This window comes from Canis aureus, chromosome 1 (assembly GCF_053574225.1).
Source record: "Canis aureus isolate CA01 chromosome 1, VMU_Caureus_v.1.0, whole genome shotgun sequence".
In the NCBI taxonomy this organism is placed as follows: Eukaryota; Metazoa; Chordata; class Mammalia; order Carnivora; family Canidae; genus Canis; species Canis aureus.
Window position 1 is genome coordinate 17,984,613 of NC_135611.1, and position 23,793 is coordinate 18,008,405.

General features: G+C 44.4%; 1 long non-coding RNA gene across 1 annotated transcript; it reads right to left on the reverse strand.

Annotated features, from left to right (window-relative positions):
- Positions 1-16,237: 16,237 nt before the first annotated feature.
- LOC144310572 (uncharacterized) lies at positions 16,238-23,161 on the reverse strand. Its single transcript, XR_013376262.1, has 3 exons — positions 21,844-23,161; positions 18,400-18,969; positions 16,238-17,358 (listed from the first exon to the last, which is right to left on the reverse strand). It is a non-coding gene; the product is annotated as an uncharacterized LOC144310572 (long non-coding RNA).
- Positions 23,162-23,793: the final 632 nt, after the last annotated feature.

Consider the following 23,793-nt stretch of genomic DNA (forward strand, 5'->3'; position numbering starts at 1 on the left):
ACACACTGCCTCAATCCCAGCTTGGAGAAGAGTTTTTCCAGGTAGCTGCGGGCCCCCTTCCACAGCAGACCAGTGCAGACCTTGCTGGCACAACCTGCCCTATGCCCGAGTTCTCCTGTGGACTCATCCCCTCCAATATGTCCTTGGCCAGAGCCCATCCAAAGCAGTGCCACAAGCCCAGCCATGTGCAAGCAGCCCAGAGGGAGACCAGCACCATTCCAAAGTGGCTCTGGCCCTGGGGGAAGGGGAAGATAATCACACAAGCCAGTCCAACTGCAGCCCCAGCAGGACAGCAGGCACATTGGGTCTGACAGCAGGCATCACCCACCAATGCAAGCTTCACAGGGGATAGCACAGGGAAAGTATCCTGCAATTTTATGCTATTTCATCTCTGGCAAACACCTGATCTGATTCAATTCAAACCCAAGGTAGCCCCTGACTGGCCCACTAATAACACAGGGACCAAACCCTGCCCACAACAGGCAAAGAGAGTCATTGCTGATGACTGGACTGAAGGCAAACAGAGCTCAGCTACAATAGAATGGCATACACAACATACATAGGAGACACACTCCTGAAGTTCCAGGTTCTGGTGAACAGAGGATATTGTACTAAATGGCACCACAGGACCTCTTCTTCATAAGCCACTACCTACAAGAGCAAGAGACATAGCTAGCTGCCTTTCCTAACACATAGAAACAGAATGTTAGACAAAATGAGAAGGAGGAATGTGTCCCAAATGAAATAACAAGACAAAATCACAAAAAAGACCTAAATGAAATGGAAATAATGTTTCTGATAAAGAATTGAAAGGAAGGGTCATAAAAATACTTACTGGACTTGAGAAAATAGTGGAGGACCTCAGTGGGACCCTCAACAAAGAGACAGAACACATTAAAAAGATCTGAGATGAAGAACTCAAGAACTGAAATAAAAAAGGGAATAAATAGACCAGAGGAAGTAGAACAGATCAGCAACCTGGAGGACTGAGTAATGGAAAGCAATCAAACTGAAGAGGAAGGAAAGAAAAAAATAATAATTAATGAAAATAGATGAAGGGAACTCAGTGATTTCATCAAGTTTAATAACTTTCACATTATAGGCATCCCAGAATGAGAAGATAGAGACAAGGGTCAGAAAATTCATTTGAGGAACTAATGCTGAAAACTTCCCAAATCTGGAGAACGAAATAGAAATCCAGATCCAGGAGTTAATAAATCAACCCAAATAGTTCCACACCAAGACACATAAGTAATCAAAATGTCAAAAAGCAGTGATAAAGAGAGAATTTCAAAAGCAACAAGAGAAAACACTTATATACAAAGGAAACCCCATTGAGGCATTCAACTGACTTTTCAGCAGAAACTTTGCAGGCCAGAAGAGGGTGGCACGATAATCAAAGTGCTGAAAGAAAAAAAAAAAGCCTGCAGCCAATAATATCTAGTAAAGCTATCATTCAGAATAGAAGGAGAGATAAAGAGTTTCCCAGACAAAAGCTAAAGGAATTCACCATCACTAAACCAGCCTTACAAGAAAAGTTAAAGGGGATTCTGAGTGGAAAGGAAAGACCATTAGCAGAAGTAAGAAGAGTAGGAAGCACAAATGTATATCTATAAAAATCAGTCTAGGGATTCACAGAATAAAAGGATGTAAAATATGACACCATATTGGGGTGAGAGGAGTAAAGAATGGGTTCAGACTTAAGCAACCATCAACTATATATAGACTATTAATATGTAGAAGATGTTATATAGAAACCTAATGGTAGCTGTAAGTCAAAAACCAGTAACAGATATGCAAAAAATAAAAAGAAAGGAATCCAAGTATATCAGTAAAGAAAGCCAGCAAACCATGAGAGAAGAAAGCAAGAGGAGAAAGGAACAGAGAAATACAAAAACAACCATAAAACAAGTAGAAAAATGGCAATTAAGTATATACCTATCAATCATTACTTTGAATGTAAATGGACTATTGCTCCAACCAAAGGACTAGGGTAACAGAATGGATAAAAAAGCAAGCTCTATCTACATGCTGCCTACAAGAGACTTGTGTTAGACCTAAAGACACAGGCAGCTTGAAAGTGAAGGAATGGAAAAACATTTATCACATAAATGGAAGTGAAAAGAAAGCTGGGGTCACAATACTTATATAGGACAAAATAGACTACAAAACAAAGATTGTAATAAGAGACAAAGGACACAATATGATGATAAAGGGAACAATCCAACAAGAAGATATAACAACTGCAAATATTTATGCACCAAACATGGGAGCACCCAAATACATAGAGCAGCTAATAACAAACATAAAGAAAGCAATCGATGATAATACAATAATAGTAGGGGACTTTAATAACTCATTTGCATTAATAGATAGATCATCCAAACAGAAAATCAACAAGGAAACTGTGGCTTTGAATGACACATTGGACCAGACGGACTGAACAGATATATTCAGAACATTCCATCCTAAAACAGCAGAATACACATTCTTTTCAAGTGCACATGGGACATTCTCTAGAATAGATCACATGGTAGGCCACAAAACAAGACTCAACACATTCAAAAAGATTGAAGGGATAACATCTATTTTTTTCTGACCACAACACTACAAAACTAGAAATCAACCACAAGAAAAAATCTGGAAAGAACACAAATACATGGAAGTTAAATAACCTGCTACTAATCAATGAATGGGTCAACCAAGAAACTAGAGGAAATAAAAAAATACATGGAGACAAATGAAAATGGAAAAATAACAATTCAAAATCTTTGGGATGCATCAAAAGCCATTATAAGAGGAAAGATTATTGGGCAGCCCCAGTGGCTCAGCGGTTTAGTGCCACCTTCAGCCCAGGGCCTGATCCTGGAGATCCAGGATCAAGTCCCACTTTGGGCTCCCTGCAGGGAGCCTGTTTGTGTCTCTGCCTCTCTCTCTCTCCCTCCCCCGCCCCTCTGTGTGTGTGTGTGTCTCATGAATAAATAAATTTAAAAACAGGGAAGATTATAATAATACAGGCCTCACTGGATATTATGCTACATGCTGGCAAAGTGAATTTAGATAAAAAATAGTAATACAGGCCCACCTCAAGAAACAAACAAACAAAAAATCTCAAACCTAACCTTACACCTAAAGGAGCTAGAAAAAGAACAAACAAAGCCTGAAACCTGTAGAAGGAAAGAAATAATAAAGATTAGAGCAGAAACAAACAAAATAGAAAATCTATACAAACCCAATAGAATAGATTAATGAAGCCAGGAGGAGCTGGTTCTCTGAAAAGATCATCAAAATTGATAGACTTTTAACTGGATGAGAGAGAGAGAGAGAGAAGACTCAAATAAAATCAGAACTGAAGGAGTAGAAATAACAACTGACACCACAGAAATACAAAGGATTATAAGAGAATATTATGAAAACTTGTATGTCAACAAACTGAACAATCTAGAAGAAATAGATAAACTCCTAGAAACATATAACTTCCCAAAACTGATCCAAGAAGAATTAGAAAATTTGAACAGACTGATTATCAGCAATGAAATTGAACAAGCAATTAAAAAATTCCCAACAAAGAAAAATCTAGGACCAGACATCTTCATAGGTGAATTTTATCAAACATTTAAAGAAGAGTTTTATATCTATTCTTTTCAAACTATTCCAAAAAATAGAAGAGGAAAGAAAACTTCCAAATTTTATTCTATGAGGCCAGCATTATCCTGATAACAAAACCAGATAAAAACACTACAAAAAAATGAGAACTACAAGCCAATATCTCTGATGAAGATATATTAAAAAATCCTCAACAAAATATTAGCAAACCTAATCCAACAATATATCAAAAAAATAAATAATTCACCAGGATCAAGTGGGATTTACTCTTGGGATGAAAAGGTGGTACAGTGTTTCCAAATCAGTCAATGTGAGACATTATATCAATAAGAGAAAGGCTAAAAATCATATAATCATTTCAATAGATGCTGAAAAAGCATTTGGCAAAGTACAACATTCATTCATGATAAAAACCTTCAGCCAAGTAGGCTTAGAAGGAATACACCTGAGCATAATAAAGGCCATAAATGAAAAACCCACAGCTAACATCAATGATGAAAAACTGAGAGCATTTCCCTTAAGACTAGAAACAAGACAAGGATGTCCTTTCTCACTGTTCTTATTCAACATAGTATTAGAAGTCCCCGCCACAGCAATCGAACAAGAAAAAGAAATAAAAGGCATTCAAATTGGTAAGGAAGAAGACAAGATTATGCTATTTGAAGATGATATAATACCATATATAGAAAACCCTAAAGACGCCACCAAAAAAGAACTAGAACTGATAAATGAATTCAGTAAGGCTGAAGGATACAAAATCACTATAGAGGAATCTGTTGCATTTCTATACACTAATAATAAAGTAGGTGGAAGAGAAATTAAGAAAACAATCCCATTTATAATTGCATTGAAGATAAGAAGACACTTAGGAATAAGCTCAACCAAGGAGGTGAAAGACCTGTACCCTGAAAACTGTAACACCTTGATAAGAGAAACTGAAGATAACACAAATGGAAAGATATGCCATTCTCATGGGCTGGATTGGAAGAACAAATATTTTTAACATGTCCACATTCCCAAAGTAATCTACAGGTTTAATGCAATCCTTATCCTACTAACAGCATTTTTCACAGAATTAGAACAAATAACCTTAAAATTCATATGGAACCACAAAAGACCCTGAATAGTCAAAGCAATCTTGAAAAAGGAAAAACTGGAAGTATCACAATCCCAGATACCAAGACGCACTACAAAGCTGTAGTAATCAAAACAGTATGGTATTGGCACAAAAATAGACACATAGATGAATAGAACAGAATAGAGAACCCAGAAATAAATCCACAACTATGCAGTCGACTAATCTTCGACAAAGGAGGCAAGCATACACGATGGGAAAAGATAACCTCTTCAACAAATGGTGTTGGGAAAACTGGAGAGCTACATGCAAAGAATGAAATTGAACCACTTTTTTTCACTCCATACATAAAAGTAAAATGAGTTAAAGATGTAAATATGAAGCCTAAAACCATAAAAAGAATAGAACACAGGCAGTAATTTCTTTGACATTGGCTACAGCAACATTTTTCTAGATATGACTCTGCCGACAAAGGAAACAAAAACAAAACAACAACAACAAAAATAACTATTGAGACTACATCAAAATAAAAGTCTTCTGCCCACCAGAAGAAACAACAAAACTAAAAGATAACCTACTGAATGGGAGAAGATATTTTTAAAAATATCTGATAAAGGGTTAATATCCAAAACATGTAGAGAACTTATACAACTCAATATCCCAAACCCAAATAATCCAATTTAAAAATAGCAAAAGACATGAACAGACATTTCTCCAAACAAGACATCCAGGTGGACAGCAGACACACGAAAAGGTGTTCAGTATCACTCCTCATCAGGGAAATGCAAATCAAAACCACCATGAGATATCACCTCACACCTGTCAGAATGGCAAAAAAAAAAAAAAAAAAAAAAAAAAAAAGAAACAAATATTAGTGAGGATGTAGAGAAAAAAGAACCCCTTTGCACCAGGTTTAGCTACTGTGGAAGACAGTATGAAGCTTCCTCAAAAAGTTAAAAATAGGGCAGCCTCAGTGGCACAGCGGTTTAGCACCACCTGCATCCCGGGGTGTGATCCTGAAGACCCAGGATCGAGTCCCACATTGGGCTCCCTGCATGGAGCCTGCTTCTCCCTCTGCCTGTGTCTCTGCCCCCCGCCCCCTCTGTGTGTCTCTCATGAATAAATAAATAAAATCTTTAAAAAAATTTTTTTAAAGTTAAAAATAGAACTACCCTATAACCCAGTAATTCCACTACTTTTTATTTACCCAAAGAATACAAAAACACTAATTTGAAAAGATATATGCACCCCGATGCTGACTGCAGCAATATCTACAATAACCAATGATGGAAGCAACTCAAACATCCATTGATAGACAACTGGATAAAGAAGATGTGGCATAGTTGCACAATGGAATATGATTTCACCACGAAAAAGAATGAAGTCTTGTCATTTGCAACCACACGGATGGAGTTAGAGAGTATCATACTAAGTGAAATAAGTCAGAGAAAGACGAATACCATACGATTTCACTTATATGTGGAATTTAAGAAACAAAGCAAGTGAAGGAAAAAAGAGACAAACTAAGAAACAGATGTTAACTCTAGAGAACATACTGATGGTCACCAGAGGGGAAGTGGGAGGGGTAGATGGGCGAAATAGGTGAAGGGGATTAAGAGTACACATATGATGAACACTGAGTAATGTTTAGAATTGTTGAATCACTATATTGTACACCTGAAACTAATACAACGCTGTATGTCAACTCTACTGGAATTAAAATGAAAAATAAAATCAGGGGCAACCCTGGTGGCACAGCGGTTTAGTGCCGCCTGCAGCCCAGGGCGTGATCCTGGAGACCCAGGATCGAGTCCTACGTCGGGCTCCCTGCATGGAGCCTGCTTCTCCCTCTGCCTGTGTCTCTGCCTTTCTCTCTCTGAATAAATAAATAAATAAATAAATAAATAAATAAATAAATCTTAAAAAAAAAAGAAAAATAAAATCAATAAGGGGATTGAGCTAGCGAGAAATGCACTTCTTGTCCTTCAGCCTTTTAGTTTTCCTTCCTGGAGCGTGAAGTTGTTAGCTGGAGCTCTAGCAATCCCACTGCGACCATGAGGACAGCATAGAGTGGCCATCTCTAGGAGGGAGAACTCAAATTGCTGAAGACATTATAGAGCCACTGCCCTACTCCGAGGCTCTTCACTTCCTGTTTTTGTTGTTATTGTCGTTATTGTTGTTGTTGTTTTTATGAAAGGAGAGAAAAAGAAAGTTCCAGTTTGTCTAAATCACTTGATACTGGATGCATACTGTTATGTAAGCTTTTCCTGTTTAAAAATAAAGTTTCAAAGTCATTCAAAATAGAGGATCTTGTTAATACCTTCCCTAACCATGGGGCCCACTTTTGGCTGCACATTAGAGTCACCTAGTGCACCTTAAAAATGTCCATGGCTGGGTCCCCCTCTTGAGTAATTGTTCTGGGGCATGGCCTGAGCAATGGGGTCTTTAAAATCCTCAGAGGGAGTCTGATGTGCAGCTGAGGTTGAGAACACTACGCTGTTCTCTTTTTCAAGGCAAGAGTAACTGGTTGATTGATCCCCTCCGTTGCTTTCTCATTAAACACTAATAAGCACCACAGCGGGCCAGGCTCTGGGCTCAGGGATCCATCTGAGGCATCTGGGGGATGTTAAAACCCGGGCTGCTGGGACTCTGCTTTAAAGGGTCTGGAGCAGGCCAGAGAATTGCATTTCTAGCAAGCTCCCAGGTGACGCAGGTGCCACAGGTCAGCTCAGCTGAGGTTTCTTTTGTCCCTAAGCTGCTGTTTCTCTGACTTATTCTGGTTCTGCTACCCCACCAGGCCCCATGGGCCCTCTGGTTCGCTTTACTCTTCTCGCTCTATTGAAAGCAGAACAAAAAGCTTGTTCCCTTTTAAAAGGTGAACCTTTTTTTAGGTAGTAGCACCCTAGAAGCTCATGCAAATACTCTTCCCCTCCTCATTTGTCCAAAAAAACTCTACTTGTCTTCCAAGTTTCCATTTAGGGGTCACTTCCTCCAGGAAGTCTTCCTTTGAGTCCCCAAGTCTATGCCCTCAGAGCCCCTGGTACTTCTATTCCCTCGTACTTGGGTGCAATTGCTCTCCTGAAGATGGAAATCTGTTTTATCTCCATATCCCCAGGACCTGGTACAGGGTGTGCACTCAGGCAATATTTTTCCTGCACGAAGGAAGGAGGGTGACTTCAGGCAGGTTGGGCCTCTGCTCCCCGTAGAGAGGAACTGGGGCTGGTCCCAGCTGAAGCCGGAGCACACAGACGCCCTGGTGTGTCCCTTGTGACCCAAAGATCACCCCCCAAACACCCGAAGCTCAAATCTGCCCTGTTTATCCCTCCCTCGAGACCCCTCCCTCTATAAGCTTAGGTCACATCGTCCCCACGTCCTCTGACTCCAAGCCTAACCCTGCCCCTATTTCTCCCTTCCTCACCCTCCAAACATACTCTGCTTTGTGGGACATTTGGTGTTGTCTTGCCAGCCCCTCTAAACCTACTGTCATTTCTACATTTTGTTCTGAAATTCACAGCCAAGAAGTAGCTGCTTAGAGCAATGGTTCCCAGCGGGTGGGAGTCTGTCCCCGTGGCTGTGGCTGGAGATGTTTTCGGTTGTCACGGCACAGGGGATGCTGGAGACATGGGGCAGGTGGAGCCTGGGGATGCTGCTCAACATCCTACAGGGCTCAGGTTGCCAGGGACCAAGAATTCTCCAGGCCGCATGTCTGCAGGCCGCGAGGGCTCGCTTCCCTTCCAAGGCCTCACTGAGAAGGCAGATGACCCTGTGGTGGGGCCAGCGGGGGGGCAGGGGGAGGAGGGTGGGGTGGGGCAGCCAGGGCAGGGTCAGCTCTGTAACTGGGCTGGGCCCCAGAAGCCTGAGGCTCTCAACAGGTGGTGCACAGGGCACAGCACAGGGTGCACCTCGGGGCGGGCCCCAGGGCCCCAGGGCCCAGAGGAGGCCTCCCTCCCGGCCTCAGACAGAGCCGCACAGCTGCCGCCTCGGCTGGGGAGCTGCTTGAGAAGGTCGCCCTCCTGGGAGGGGAAGCCTGCGAAAGGGGGCGCCTCCAGAAGGGCTCCCACTTCCTCTGCGAAATGAGCAGGGGCCCTGGCAGGAAACCAATCCCACACACAGATGCTGGTCAGAAGATGTAAATCAGGCCTCAGGCTCAAAGGAGGGCATTTCAAGCCTTCCAGCCAGGACCCCCGCAGGGGCTCCTCGGGGACAGTGTTGGGTTAGAGGCCACGCGCAAGGCTCAGCCCAGAACTTTCTGTTGCCCCAAAGGACACAGCTGCTGCAGAGCAGCCACAGGGGGGCCTGCTGGCTGCACGGGAACCTGGGATGTGTTTACCCTGTTTCAGAATGTGGAGGGAGGGAGGAACCTTCTAGAGGCAGAGGGCATCCCAGTGGAACCAGCGTGAGCACTCAGGACACAGAATGCTCGAGATGCTGGAGAGCGGAGGCCAGCCCACGGCGCTGCTAACAGGTTAGAGGGCTGGCGTGGGCTTCAGTGAGCAGACTCGGTCGCTTGCGATCACAGCGCCTCAGCTTTCTGAGGGTGGAAGACCCTCTTGATGATCGGATAGCAGCTCTGGACGCTCATCCTAGAAAGATGCATCCCTGTATAAAATGTCACGGTCGTCAGCCTCAGGGGTCGAAGAACCACCCTGATTCCACCCCTGGGCCCAGGATTACGCATCCACCCTTACGATGAGAAATGGCACCATCTCAGGTTGGCATCTGGCACGAGCTATCTGGAGTGCAGATGTTCAGATGATTAACTACAAGGTGTTTGGCAGGAAAAGAGGCCAGTGGATGCCAGAGACAGGCAGCTACGTAACTGTAGCAGGACCAGGGTGGGCTAAAGGAAGACAGTCGTCATATGGTCCAACGAGTGGGGACACAGCCCTGGAGACACGCACAAGACCCTTGACTCTACCAACCACTTATTTATCCAACAAATATTCATCACAAACCTGCCGTGTGATCAGCACTGTTCTGTGAGCAAGGAGACAGCGAGGTCCCTGCTCCCATGTGCCTAACCTTCTAGTATAGACACGGAATATAAATAAATAAGTAATGTCAGGAGGTGAAGAGTGCTATGCTGGGGGAAAAGGCTTCAGTGAAAGGCAACTTTGAATTGAAACAAGAACGAGGTGAAGGAGGGAGGTATGCATGGATCTGGGAAGCAGGGTCCAGAGACGGAGCAGTAAGTACAAAGGTCCTGAGGCAGAATGACATTTGGCATGTTTGGGGAACAGCAAGGGAGGGGGGAATGGTGTGGAGTGAGCAAGAGGAAGGGAAGGAAAAAGTTGAGGTCTGTCTGAAAGGCCTGGATGGGATCCTTGGGTTTTATTTCCAGTGGGATGGGAAGCCATTGAAGGATCTCGAGCAGGAGAGTGACATGATCTAATTTAGGTTTTAAAAATGAATCAGCTTCTGATGGAGAAAATAAATGGGCATAGTCAACGCTCTCATTAAAGTAACAATCAGTTTTATTCCCTTATCAGATAAATTATTTACTTTTCATTGGCCTCGATCTGAGGTCAGCAAACTTTTTCTATAAATGGCCAGACAGTAAATATTCTAGGCTTTTGGAGCCATATGGCCTCTGTCAGAACTACTCAACTTTGTCACTGGAGTGTGAAAGCAGCCATAGACAATATGCAAATGAGTGAGCCTGGCTGTGTTCCAGGTGACAACCATCCCAATTTGCCTGGAACTGAGGGGTTTTCAAGGATCTAAGATGTTCAAGTGCCAAACTGGGAGAGTCTGGGCAAATGGGAACAGCTATAAATTCCAATAAAGCTTTATTTATGGATGCTATAATTTGAATTGCATATAAATTGCACATATCATGAAATAGTATTCTTCTTTGGACTTTTTTCCTTCAATAATTTAGAAAATATAGAAACCATGCTTAGTTCATATAAAAACAGGCAGCCAGGGTCTCCTGAGTGGCTCAGCTGGTTAAGTGTCTAACTTTGCCTGAGTGGTGATCTCAGGGTCCTGGGATGGAGGCCCACGTCAAGGCTCCATGCTCAGGAGAGAGTCTGCTGCTTCTTCTCCCTCTCCTTCTGCCCCTCTTCTCAGTAGTGCTCTCTAATAAGTAAACAAAATCTTTAAAAAAGTCGGGGGGGGGGGCAGGCAGTCATCTGAATTTGGCCCACAGGCTGTAAGTTGTCAACCCCTGGTCTTGATGATCCGTCAGCAAAATGCATGACCATAAAATAATGGTGGTCATCACGTCTGCCCTCTTCATATGTCCCTCATCCATCCTGCTGCCAGGGACCAGGGATGACAGCCCCTGCTTGCCTCTCCAGCCTAATCTTTTGCTCAGGGATCCAAACTGGAGAGACAGGGAAGGAGAAGTTATGTGGTAGCATGTGAAGAAACTGAAAAGACACCAAAAGGTGCTAGGCAGGGGGAGACCCCTAAGTAGCAGGGGCCACGCTGAGACCCCAGAATTAGCAGAAGACATGAGAAAGCAGTTATAGGTAAGCAGAAACTATAAGCGAGGATGCATACAGATATGATAGCAGGAAGAGCAGATAAAGGGAACCAGTGAGTCACCATAATGGTTGAGGCTTTATTTTTTTTTATAGCCTTGGGGATGACCAGATACCCCAGTCTCTGGAGCACTGACTTCGGAGAACCTGACTATCTGCCACATTCCACAAGGCCTTATCTGGTGATTGGGAGCTTCTGTGTGATTCCTGACCCTTTACGATGTGTGGCCCCTTCCAAAAACCTTTCCCCAGCTCAGGCCTTGTACGCAGCAGATGCAGAAGAAAACATCGCTGTAAGAATGAATTACTTGAGATAATCTAAGAAAAAATTGCTTCTTGCAGTCAAAATTTCCTAACACACCACCTACATTTTGGGGTGGTTATTTGTGGCCACCTCCTTTGGTTCACACAGAGTGGCCCTTGCCATGTTTTCTCCAACCCAGCATATAGCTTGCTCTAATTGCTGAGCCAAAGATCCGATTGGAGTAGCCCAAGCTCATGCAGACATATAGGAGAGACCAGGAAAATCTCAGGCATAGGGTGTTAGTGCTCAGTGAGAGAGACTAAACACAGCCTCTGGCCCACCCAAAGAGTGGGAGACACTCTCTGACTTCTTTGTATCCAGCTGCGATTGGAAGTCAAGTGGAAAAGCAAGACAAGATGTGCTGCAAAGAAGACAGGCAGCCTTAAGAAACGGGAAGGGCTTTAATTAGCTCTTGTCTGGGCTGAACGGGCCAGAAAAGTGAAAAAGGAATGACTTATTCTCTAGATAGAACAAGATTAGTTCTTGTCTGGTGTACTTAGGTCAATAGACACTCGATAAAGCAATGTCTTCCACTTCTCTCTCCCTCCCCTTCAAGCCTTTGAAAATTTACTTTATCAAAATCATAGCCGAACTGTGTTGTCAGGGAAGTTCCGAGTGCAATCAGTTTGGACTAGTGAGGTAGCCAACTTGAAATCCTTTGGAACCACTCATGTTACAACGTGCAGGAGCACATCCCACCACGAGGGGGGCAGTATGCCAAGTAGAGCATGGCCCCCGGGGTTCAAAGGGCTGGTCAACAGGAAGATGGACCCCTTCAGCCCAAGGTGGAGATCAGAGCCCTGGCTTTTCCCTGATTCAAAAAATAAAAGAAAATAAAATCCCAGTTGAATGAGGCTTTAAAGGCATTATATCCAGCTCCTTTGAGAAATTAAAATTCTTCACAAACATGTGTCCCACAAACATACATACACACACATGCACCTGCCCCAGTTATTTGCCAAACAGCACAATATGCTTCTTTTATTTAAAAGGCGATCTTTTTCTGTCGATATTTGGCTGCATTTCTGAAGGGGAAAATCCCGGCCGAATGAATTCCAGGTTCATGGTTCAATTGCTCTCTGGAGGAGCTTCCTGGGGAATGATTTGGGAACTTGAAGGTACGTAATTCAGGTGGAAACTTGTTGTGGTGAACACTTCTATCCTTCACTGGCCAGGGTCACCAATTTCTCTTTAATTGGGTGGCTGCCTGGAGCACCAGAGTGCTTCTGCCCCAGAGAGACTGTCTCCTCGTGCGTGCCTTTCTCATCTGCCACAGATGGTACTTTCTTCTTAAAGGTCCCCATGACATCCATGCCTACTTCAAAGAATCTGAGGCTCAGCACTGCTATCACTCATTTGCCTGTCTGTGTCCTCACCGAGTTGCCAAGACTATATGTTGGAGGAAGCATCTTCAGCCTAACGCCTGACACATAGTAGGAGCACATGGCTGAACGTTGGTTGAATGAATGACTGAGTGCATGACTGTCTTACTCATCATTGCATCCCACACAGTGTTTAAGTATTCTAAGCACAGAATGAATTTATGTTACATCAGTCCATTTTTGAGAACATATATGGCAACCCTGCTGTCTAAAGCAGGCTATCTTGTGACCAAGCCCTTTGGAATTTGCAGAAGCCAACTACTCTTTTTGTAAACTTGGATGTGTTTTGGAACTTTTCCTTTTCCTTCTGAAAGCTTGGGAGAGAACTTGGGTATCAAAGAGAAGAAATGGTGCGTATTGGGTGCATGGGTTTGTACCCAACAGCTTCCTTGAGCCTGCCGGGAGGGAGGGAGGGAGGGGCAGCTGGGAGGCGGGGAGGCATTCCAAGGTGGCCAGGGACAGGCTTTCTGTGGGAGGGAAGGAGGAAGCAATGGAGGAATGGGCCCAATGGCCCTCTGGTGTGAGGATGAACACAGCCTGCGTTGTGAAAGACAACCAGCTCACATCTTACCCAGCTCCTTGAGAAATGCAAATTCTTCACACACATAACTGTAAAGTGTCCTAGTCCACCCCTTGCCCCCTGCTAAGGCCCCTGGGCACATCCTCCGCTGCTCACCGTACTGCCAGGTGGCAAAGTAAAAGCAGCAAGATCTTCAGGTACAGCACTGCCACCTGATCCAACAAAATATCCTTTATCTACAGCCTGTTGGCAACCCATCTTCAAAATCAAGACGAGTGAGGGATGCCCGGATGGCTCAGTGGTTGAGCGCCTGCCTTTGGCTCAGGGCGTGATCCTGGAGTCTCAGGATCGAGTCCTGCATTGGGCTTCCTGCAGGGAGCCTGCTTCTCTCCCGGCCTGTGTCTCTGCCTCTCTTTTTGTGTCTCTCATGAATAAATAAACAAAATCTTGAAAAAAAAAATCAAGACAAGTGATTATTTTCCAGATAGTAACAAAAAGGTATGATAATGTCAAAGATTCAGTGTTTCTTCATCTGGAAAGAAATGAAGGCAATAACGAAAGCCTCTGAATACCCTGTTGATGGCTCTGTGGTGGCATCCAGGACCCTGAGATCATTGTCTAACTACTAGATTGAGAGCAGGTCAGGGAAGGGACTCAATCTTCTTCTTCGTGTCCCCAGAGCTCAGTACAATATCAGGCACAAAGTAACCAGACAACCCGTCTTTCCAGTGAATAGCTCCTGATGCAGGAGAGGGGTAGCATACACATGGACCCAACCATCGAATTCTAGAGTTCCACACTAGGGATTGTTTCTCTAAAACCTGAAGGAGCCATTCTCAGAGGAACTAAAGGAAAGGGGACTTTACATGGCATCCTGTCCCTCATTCAGCAAGTGCCGCTTGACTTCCTTTTGTACCTACTCTTGGCAGGCAGCAACCACAGAACACAGGGATAAAGGGACTAAGCCTGAGTCCAGCTTGGCCACAGGCCAGTTGAACGGCCTTGGGCATGTCCCTGAACCTTTCTGGGCTTCAATTTCCTCATTGAAACAAAGCCTAAACTGGTGCATAATTCTAACATTCTAGCAGCATCTGATTAAAAAAATAGGCAGCCTGGGTGGCTCAGCAGTTTAGCACCACCGTCAGCCCAGGGCCTGATTCTGGAGACCCAGGATCGAGTCCCACGTTGGGCTCCCTGCATTGAGCCTGCTTCTCCCTCTGCCTCTCTCTCTCTCTCTCTTTCTCTGCATCTTAAATAAATAAATAAATAAATAAATAAATAAAATCTTAAAAAAATATATATATATCCAGTAGAAAATACAGATTTAAGAAGAGTTCAGAAAAAATGTGTAGAATAGCCATCTGCATCTGGTTAACTGCTATGCTAGGTCACAAAACCTCCTCCAGGGATGGATGGGACACTGGACAGCCCCTAAGTGGCAGCTGTCATGTTCAAGATACACATTGTACTAAGATGAAAGGATGCATAGGGTCTTGCAGGCCTGGCTCACAAAGCAAAGTAAGATCTGGGTCCTGGGGAGGAAAACATCTCAATGTGGCCACGTGGGTGTCTCTCAACTCGATTGTGATCTTAACTGCACTTCCAAGTGGACCTTTTCATCTTTCTGGCTATATTCAGAGTCATTAAGTGTCCCCAGGAATGCTTTATAAGAGAACCGTGGCAGGAATTATGCCAGGGGCAGTAGGAGAGATGAAAGCAGAGCTGGAGAAGGATGCCATAATCAGAGATTTGGAGCAGTGAGGTTGTAGAGTAGTTGGCTCTAGAAGAGGAGTGGGAGGTTTGCCTTCTGTGTGTTCCTTAGAGATCTCTAGAAAGAATGGATCCCCGGTCCTTGATGCAGAACTAACCCAGGCAGGAACCATAATAAGCCATTTCGTGAGCCAACCTATTAGAAAGGATATAGAGTGTCCTTCCTTTTCTTCCTGTTGGATTCTGTCTAAACAAAATCTCAGGGCTAATGGCAATGAGGAAAAGGAATGCCTGAGGCCATTTCTGGGTTGCCCTGAGCCTGGGAACACTCTGCAGCCTGAGGCTCTGAGCCAGCGAGTGCCACATCAGTTGGCTGGTCACTCCCCGTCTGGACAGCTTGGCCATCCCCTTCCAAACCCCAACACAGTCATTTAGACGTCCCTTCCCTTCCACTTCGTGATTATGGTTGTTTCGCGGTGTTTGACTTTCTCTGCATTAGGAACGCTCACAGGGAAAGGTTGTCATCTGAGTTATCTTTTTCAGTCTAGGGGCTCTCCCTCAGAGTCCCTTGACAAACAGGCAGGGAGCCAACTTCTACTTAGCCACAGCTGTGAAGCATGATAAGCAAGGATGGCCACAGGTGAAGGACAGAGCTGCAGATTTCAGAGACCCATGGGGGCTGTGGTTGCATTTCTAGAAAATCCCAGGATCATTCTCAGTCTCAGCTTGTCATCTCTGGAAGGAACCCCCAACTTGTCATCTTTGCCCTGTGTTGCATGGATCAGACAAAAGAGTGTGCGTGGGGGACACTTGTACAACACAGAGCCCTTGATCACTTCTTCAGTCACACACAGAAGGATGTCAGAATTTTACTTATTTCAAGGGGGCTGGTTCTCTTCTTGACAGCAAACAATGCCAGGAGGAAAGAAGTAGAAGACAGAGGGAGATGCAGAGCAGTAAGGAATGGACAGAAGCTTCTCAGCACCTTGGAGCCTTTACAGTGTATCATAGATGTGTGGACTGCGCTCATGTGGTGCTTTTCAGCAGGGGACTTAGAGTTATTTTGCAAAGTTCTGCTTGTTTAGATCCCTAATAAATAGAACTGGAGCAATCAGAATGGTCCCAGACAGAAAGTGAGCCAGGGAATGCCTGTTTCTGAAAGTGATGTCAGACGTATTTAATTTGAAAGTATCCCCAGGGCCTGGAGCAGAGCCGGACACATGGAAGCCTCTCAATACAGATTTGTTTGATAAATGAATGGCTGAATGATTGAATGGACTTATTTCTGATGGCTGCTTCAAACCTTTCAATCTGATTAAACATCTACTAGTTCATGTAGCCACGTCGAGGGAAAGAAGCTTTAGCCCAGAACAAACAGAACCTACTCCTCACTTTAAATGCCTCTCAGAGAAAAAAAGTGTATTTCAATTGAGAACACCCCAGCTGGTCCAATTGTCCTGGAAGCTTGCTCAGGTTTAAAATGTTCAGATTTGCTATGACAACTCACACGTAGTTCATGTAAAATTTCCTGATGGCAATTCATTGAAACATAAGGAAAAGGGCTTGGCGTACAAATTCAGTGATCAGCCCTGTAATTGGTTAAAATCAGTAGAAATCAAACATGTTCCAGAATTTCTGAAAGGTCAGTTAAGCCAGGTGTAGGTTTATCAGACAGTTGTTTTCTTCCAGTGGAAAGTGAGGCCTCGCATACTTTAATTTTGTTCCTATAAGTCTATGGTTTGTACAACTGAGGTTCAACCCGCTTTTTATTTTCCAGATCTAACACTTCCCTAACTATTCATTTCAACTTAACAAGCCTGGGTTGAACAGTTCCCACGTGCCTGGCCTTGTGCTGGGTGCTCTGGGGGACACGGCCATATTTTTTATTGACTCAGGAAAACAAAATTCATCACCAGCTAACGTGTTTAACAACAGAGAACATCCGAGAGGCAAAGTTCGGATGACATGCTGCTTACGAGCACCAACGGGCCTGGATTTATTCAGTAATAACAACAGGACCGAGAACACTGTTGTAAGAGGAACCTCCCTGCCCATACCACGCGGATGCCAAGGCATTTATTGAGCAGAAGGATTGCCTAACAGTAGCTATTTAGTGTGATAATGGCGTTTGATAGTTTGGACACAAACACCATTGTCACACTCCACAGCTCTGCTAAGGAAAATCTGTAGCCGAGAAGGTGCTAACTCCACCTCTGCACTCCACCATTGGCACTGATCACCATCAGGGAAACTTGCCAGCTCCATAAAGTGACCTGAGCAGAGAAAAGAGGGATCATGAGTCAGGGGTTGGGGGGAGCATCTCGAGCCATGGAAAGAGATAAAACCACCAGGCTTCTGTGTCTGGAACAGTTGAAGGTAACAGAGGGACCCGTTGCCTGGTGTTCCGTTACCATCCCACGAAGGCCTCCCACCAATGGGACGGGACGGAAACTCCCTAATGGAAATGGAAACTCTGTTTGCAACAATTTTCTAAGAGGGTTAAGAGAGAAAGCATCCCTAGAGGGAATTGATTTTAGGAAACAAAGACTGAGTGAAAGGCTGTATTATCAACTGTAGGAATATGACCAGATTAACGGGCCCTCCTCACCTTCCACCCTTCCCTCCAACCCAATCTGTTGTCAGTAAATATAGTAAATTCTGCAATCTAAGGAAATTAGAATGATTTTGCCTGGGGATATAGCATTTGGATGTGCTGTGATTTACTCTCAGAAACATCTATTGGATACCAAGGTAACCGATGGTGCTCAGATTTTAACTCTTACTTGCCTTGGTCATTTCCACCAAAGTAGAGGGTGAGACATGAGGGGAGGTAAGAAAAGAAGAGAAAGGGAGAAAGGGGAGTGATTAAATTTTTTGTTTATAATATTCATTTTCCAGCAAAAGGGAGCCTCCTATGAATAAATCCCTTCTGTTTTCCTGGCTTTGCTGTTAAAGACTGATATATGAACTCTTTCCCACCATGGAGAGTGGGAGGAAATAAATCATTTGACCTAATCCTTTATTTTCCCCTAAATGCTAGAAAAGGCGAAGCTTGGGGGCCCATTTATTTTTCCCCAGGATAACTGAGATGTTAACCTTTGACCAGAGCCTTGCTTTGCCCATAGAATTGGCTCATTCTTGACAACTAAACATACACCATTCTACATTTTTTTTTTCAGTAAAAACGGCTCTTATTCATATGCAGACCATGAAATCACCCTCTTTGACTCAGAATGTGTAGTTATTGGCACACTACAAAAGTCTCTTGGTTTCCAGGGGATGGGATGTTGAACCCTGCCTCTTTTCTCCCTTACCTTCTTGATGGTGTTGACTTCCTTATTCTCCTAGGAAGTGACTGACTTCCTTTGGTTCCAGTCTGTGACTCTCACTTGCCCTGACAGGGTGTGGTCATTTGCAAGGTAGCAGGAGCGTGCCATTTGGCCCACTGGTACACCTGCTCTCTTCTGGGGGGAGCTCTTCACCTGGGCAGTTTTGGCGTGACTCATACCAAATACAAACTCTAGAATTCCAGCTGGCCCCAGTCACGCCAACCCTTGGCACTCTGGGCACAGCCATGGTGGACATACTCTTGTGATTCGTCCCCAGAGCCGGGCTCATCTGCTTTGTCTTTGAGCAACTTAGAACAGAAACCCCCACTTCCTGGTCACTTTTGGGATGTTGCTGACCATGACAAGAGGCTCCAGAAATCTCTTGGCCTCAGTTGGAAAGAGTCACTGGGTGGTGAACAATTCACTGGTTAGAAAGGTCCCGGGAGGACATGCTTGGAGAGCTGTCCACGGGCGAGGGCTTGGGCCCATTTCACCTCTCAGGACTTCATGGCACTTCTCCAGGTGGGCTCTGTATGCTTGAGGTGTCTTAATAATCTGCAAATGAAAGAAAAGGGAAGGAAGAGTAAACAGAGAAGAGAGGAGAAAGTTAATGGGTTTCAGGTAAAGCTTACGAAACCCCTCCACTTATCAAAACCTCTATCTCTCTTGTCCAAGGAATTTATCTCAAGAGAAAAGCCCTTGGATTTGTAGAAAAGATTTTCTTTTCTACCGATTTCTATACAGATTTACCTATAAGGTTGTCCACGGAGGCACTGTTTATAATAGCAAAAAAGGCAAACAATCCAAATGATAGGAAAAGGGTAATAATATATTTATAACATAAACTAGTCACTTAAGGTGACATTGTAGAAAAATGGCTGTTGACTTGGGAAGAGACTCAAGGTGTGTTACTGAATGAAGAAGCAGTTTACAGAACAGCAGACAAGTATGAGCTCTTTCCCGTGACAAGTACATATACACCCAGGGCAAAAGCATCAGATGTTAACCTTGTTATCTTTGAGTCGTAGAATCATTGTTTGTTTTTTCCTCCCTTTGCTTCTCAGCATTTATCAATCTCTGCAATTAATGTCGTACTTTTGTAATGAGAAAAATAATTAGAATTTAAACAATTTTTTAAACAGTGGATCTCGTAATAAAAATTCCTTCTTGCAAATCATTCTTTTGAAATAGGGAGGTTAGAGCTTCCACTGTTTTGTCGACAGGCTTGCAAAGTGAGTGCTGTGCAGAGAGATGAGCCTCAGGCTAATTTCCCAGCAAATTATTAGTGAAATACTTTAGTATGCAGAACAACAATTTTATGCAATGCACCCATCAATAAACACATATTTATTGAGTGCCTATTATGTTCTCAGACTTGTGAACAATTTTTATTTATTTATTTCTATGAGCGATTTTTAAATGTAGTTATAACGGCCCTCATCTTTCACTGCATCTTTGTTTCTGCAGGAGAGGCTAAACTGTCAATCGGCAAAGCAGTTTAAACGAGCAAGTAGAACGTTTTCAGTTTTTTCAAATGCCATCCAATAACGCGCCACTAGTGAAAAAATTACAAGTGGTTAATGCCAGGATCTGCTGGGATATATTTTTTGAATTTCATGGTCATTTCTCATTCTGCAGCATAAAAAAAAAAGTCTTTTGTTCTTTTTCCAATTTGACAAGCGCATTTAAATAGTACCTATTAATAAAGAACAGAGTGTTTATAAGCTGGTTGGGAAATAATGACACCTGTTACTTCCTGTGAAAAGAGTAATGCATCAGGCAAAGACGTTGGATGTTATCCAGAGTAATGTGCACAGATGCCAGCACCGTTTCCACAGCTTAGAAAAGACCTCCCCTTTTCTAAGGATCCTCTGTGAAGATCCTCTGCTTTACTTCCTGAGAGAGGTCAAGCACTACGCATTCCTAAACGCCTGTCTAATAAAACTCAATTTCTGAGCAATGTCCGCATCTCCCTTCCCTCACCTGGACTGAACCTCTAGACATTTCTAGTTGCTGTGGTCAATTCAGAATGCAGTTTTCCCACTGAGCCTGTGGGTATGAAGAACAGGTCAGCTTGGTTTTGCTCCTTTGTTTATGCCATGGGTTTCTTTCCATAAATGGGGAGGGAGAGTTCATCAGGGAGGAGGACGCCTTTGCAAGTCTAACCTTCTAGCAAATTCATCAGCCTGTGAGTATTCTGTGTGCCTCACAGCTCCTTGCAAGTTGATTCCAAAGTACCAGGACAGGACTCCCTATTCTTTCTCATGTCAGATCTGGACATGAGCAGCTTGTCTGTGCTTTCAGATTTTATTTCCCAGGGGCTAAGAATGTTCTAGGGCCAACCGTGAGGACTGAAGTGCTACCAGGGTCTGTGAAGCGTCACCTTGCTACAAACCTAACCCATCAGCACCAAGAAAAGGGGGGAAAAAAAGAGTTCTTAAAAAGCAAAAGATAAATGGAGATGCTTTTCCTTAATTCCAGATCCACATTTACTGTCATTTCAAACAGATGTGTTAGAGGCATCAATTTGATTCTTTTAGGCTGTTAGAGTCTCGATGAAGGCAAAGGAAGTCAGTAGCCTATGCCTGAGACTTGTCATTTTGAAAGTACATGGAAATTTCAAACTAGAATGTTCTTGTCAACAGGGAGCAAAGGCACATTTCTTTTTCTTTTCTTTTCTTTTTTTTTCATTGAAATCCATCTACAAGGAAAATCTGGAAAGCTCCTTATGCCTGCATTTATTAGCCACGCTTATCGCCAACCAGGGGGAAGGGGGAAGGGGAGGATCTTTGGGAAAAGTCTCAGGCAGGCCAGGGTCTCAAAAGACTCTTTTCAAAGAGAATTGTTGAGGCCGGAGGATTCCTAGGAACCGGTTTAATTCCTGGGCAAGTGTCTGTTTTGAGTGTCGTCAAGGGAACAATGCTTCGGACAGAGGAACAACCCAGAGGCTGGCTTTTCAGGAGTTATCAGAGTCGGGCACAGGGAGCCTTGGGGCTGTGCTGGCCCCAAAGTACGGGGAAGGGGAAGGCAATTCCTGCTCCCCCTCCCCCGCCATTCCAATTATCCTGCTGTTGGGATCTTGTTGGAAGGCTTTGGTGTTAAGTCAGACCATCCTGAGACAGGAAGTGGCTCCATGTACCGCCACTCCAAGGATACAGAATAAAGTCCGGGCCGCCTCTGGGCCTCAACTCCTCCCTAGCTGTCCTTTCCTCCGCTTGGATGAGAGGAACCATCTGGAAGGACTCCCGTGTTCTCCGGCCTTCTGAAGAAACAGAGGAATCAAGGCAGACAGATCCAAATAGGTTGTGGTCAACGCTTCACGTGGCTCTGGTGCCATGTGGGCTTTTTGGAAACACCTGGGCGCAGGGCGCCCCCCCCCCGCTTCTCAGGGTCGGGGAGGTGGTCGGTGCTCGGGGAGGGGGTGCTTACCTGCCCGTCCACGCTGGGCTCCTCTGGGCCCGGGCCCTCCGGTCTCTGCAGGCTGTGCTGGGCGGCCGCGAGCCCTGAGCTTCTGTGGGGGTTAGGCCTTCCCCTCTCCCTTTATGGGATCCAGGGTTTTAAAGTAAACAGTTCTTTCTCCCTCTGATAAGTCACATTAAATTATTGATTTGGAGGCAGGGAGGGCACGACCTTAGCCCGCTAAGTCATCGTCACCTTTGGCCAGGCTGGGAAGGCCAGCACCCCCTCTGCCGGGTGAGGCCTGAGGCCCAGTAGAAGGGGAGGCCGGCGGGGAAGGGAGGCCGTGGCGCCTGCTGAACTCGTCCTCCCCACACCCCCGGAAACCTGGACCTCTTTCCTTACACAAAGACTGCAGTTTATGACACTGTCACTCCTCAGGTTTCTAGACTCAGAGAAGTCACTTGGTCACAGGAGACTATTAGTTCTATTAAATTAAATATATCCTGGACTCATTCTACTTAGAGCTCTTGACCAATACTTGGAAGCCGGTCTCGCTCTCTTCTTGAACTGATCATTTCTGACGTAGTTACGATCTATTTGTTCATGCCAACAATTCTTTATTAAGCTCCTCCTCATCTGCTGAGCTCTCGGCATGCAGTGGTGAGCAAGACTGCAGAGTTTAAGGACTGGTAGGGAGACATGCATACAGGTGCAGGAAGGTCGACAACCCCTGCGGGCTGCCGTCGGTTCTCAGTGTGGTCTGTTAGCTGCTATTATTTTTATTTTTAAAATTCGTGGTTTTTAAAAATTCCAGTGTGATTAACAGTGTTGTATTAGCTTCAGGTGTACAATCTGCTGATTCAACATGTCTTCACATAACTGCTATTATTTTTAATGACTCTGACCACTTCTTTTCTTCCTCAGGCCACCTGCTCATTTTGCTTTCTTAGAAAGGAAGCTATTTGTCACTCTCCTTAGCAATAACTGCGATGTAACATGAGTTCTGGTTATCCTGGTCTAAGCTTATGGGGATCTGAGGCATTGGGCGGCCTTACCTAGTAGATGTTATCATTTTTCCCCACTCCTACTTTTAGTTATCCTAGCTCTTTTCAGGTGCAAGCGGGAAGCAAAAGTATGCTGTTTCTTCTTGTGTGTGTGTATGTGTTTTTCCATCTAAAAACTGATCTCAAGATATGAGCCCAGGGGGCCCTGGGTAGCTCAGTCGACTAAGCATCTGCCTTTGGCTCAGGTCATGATCCCAGGGTCCTGGGATGGAGCCCCACATGGGGAGTGGGGGTGGGTCCCTGCTCAGTAGGAAATCTGCTTCTCCCTCTGCCCCTCTTCTCTTCCCCTCCACCCCGCTCCTGCATGCTCTCTCCCTCTGCCTCCCTCCCTTCCCCTCTCAAATAGATACATACAAAAAAAATAATACATACATACAAAATGGTGCCTGCTATTTGGTCCTGCTACAGTTCCCTAAGTGCCTGTGGGAGGCCCCTCCCCTGGTTGCCTCAGACCACCTGGGGTCACCCTGCAAATTCACCCCTAGAAAAGACCAGAATCTTACCCAAGAGGGCTGAGGGATTGGCTGTGACCTTCCAAAGGCCAGTACATTCCTATGGTAAAAGCCCAAATATTCATCCCAAAAGGGGAATATTCTGAGCTCTATGGAAATCGCCAGGGTCCTGCGTGCTCCGGCTTTTTTCCATGGATGTGGAGGCATCATCATTTTTTAAAGCTTATGTTACTGGCACTGCCTGTGGTTAACTTGCTTTGTAGTTGTCAAATGGTTTTCCTGGTTACAATTGTATTTCTTTTTGGAATCACTGTTGGTTTTTTTCTTTTAAAGTGAAATGGATTCCCCAGAGCCTCCGGTGTAGACATTCTTTCAAAGGGCAGGACAAATCCCTTAGTCCTGGGCTTCGCATAAACATCTGGGTCATTTTCATCTCTGGTCTATCCAAGTTGCATTTTTGCCGA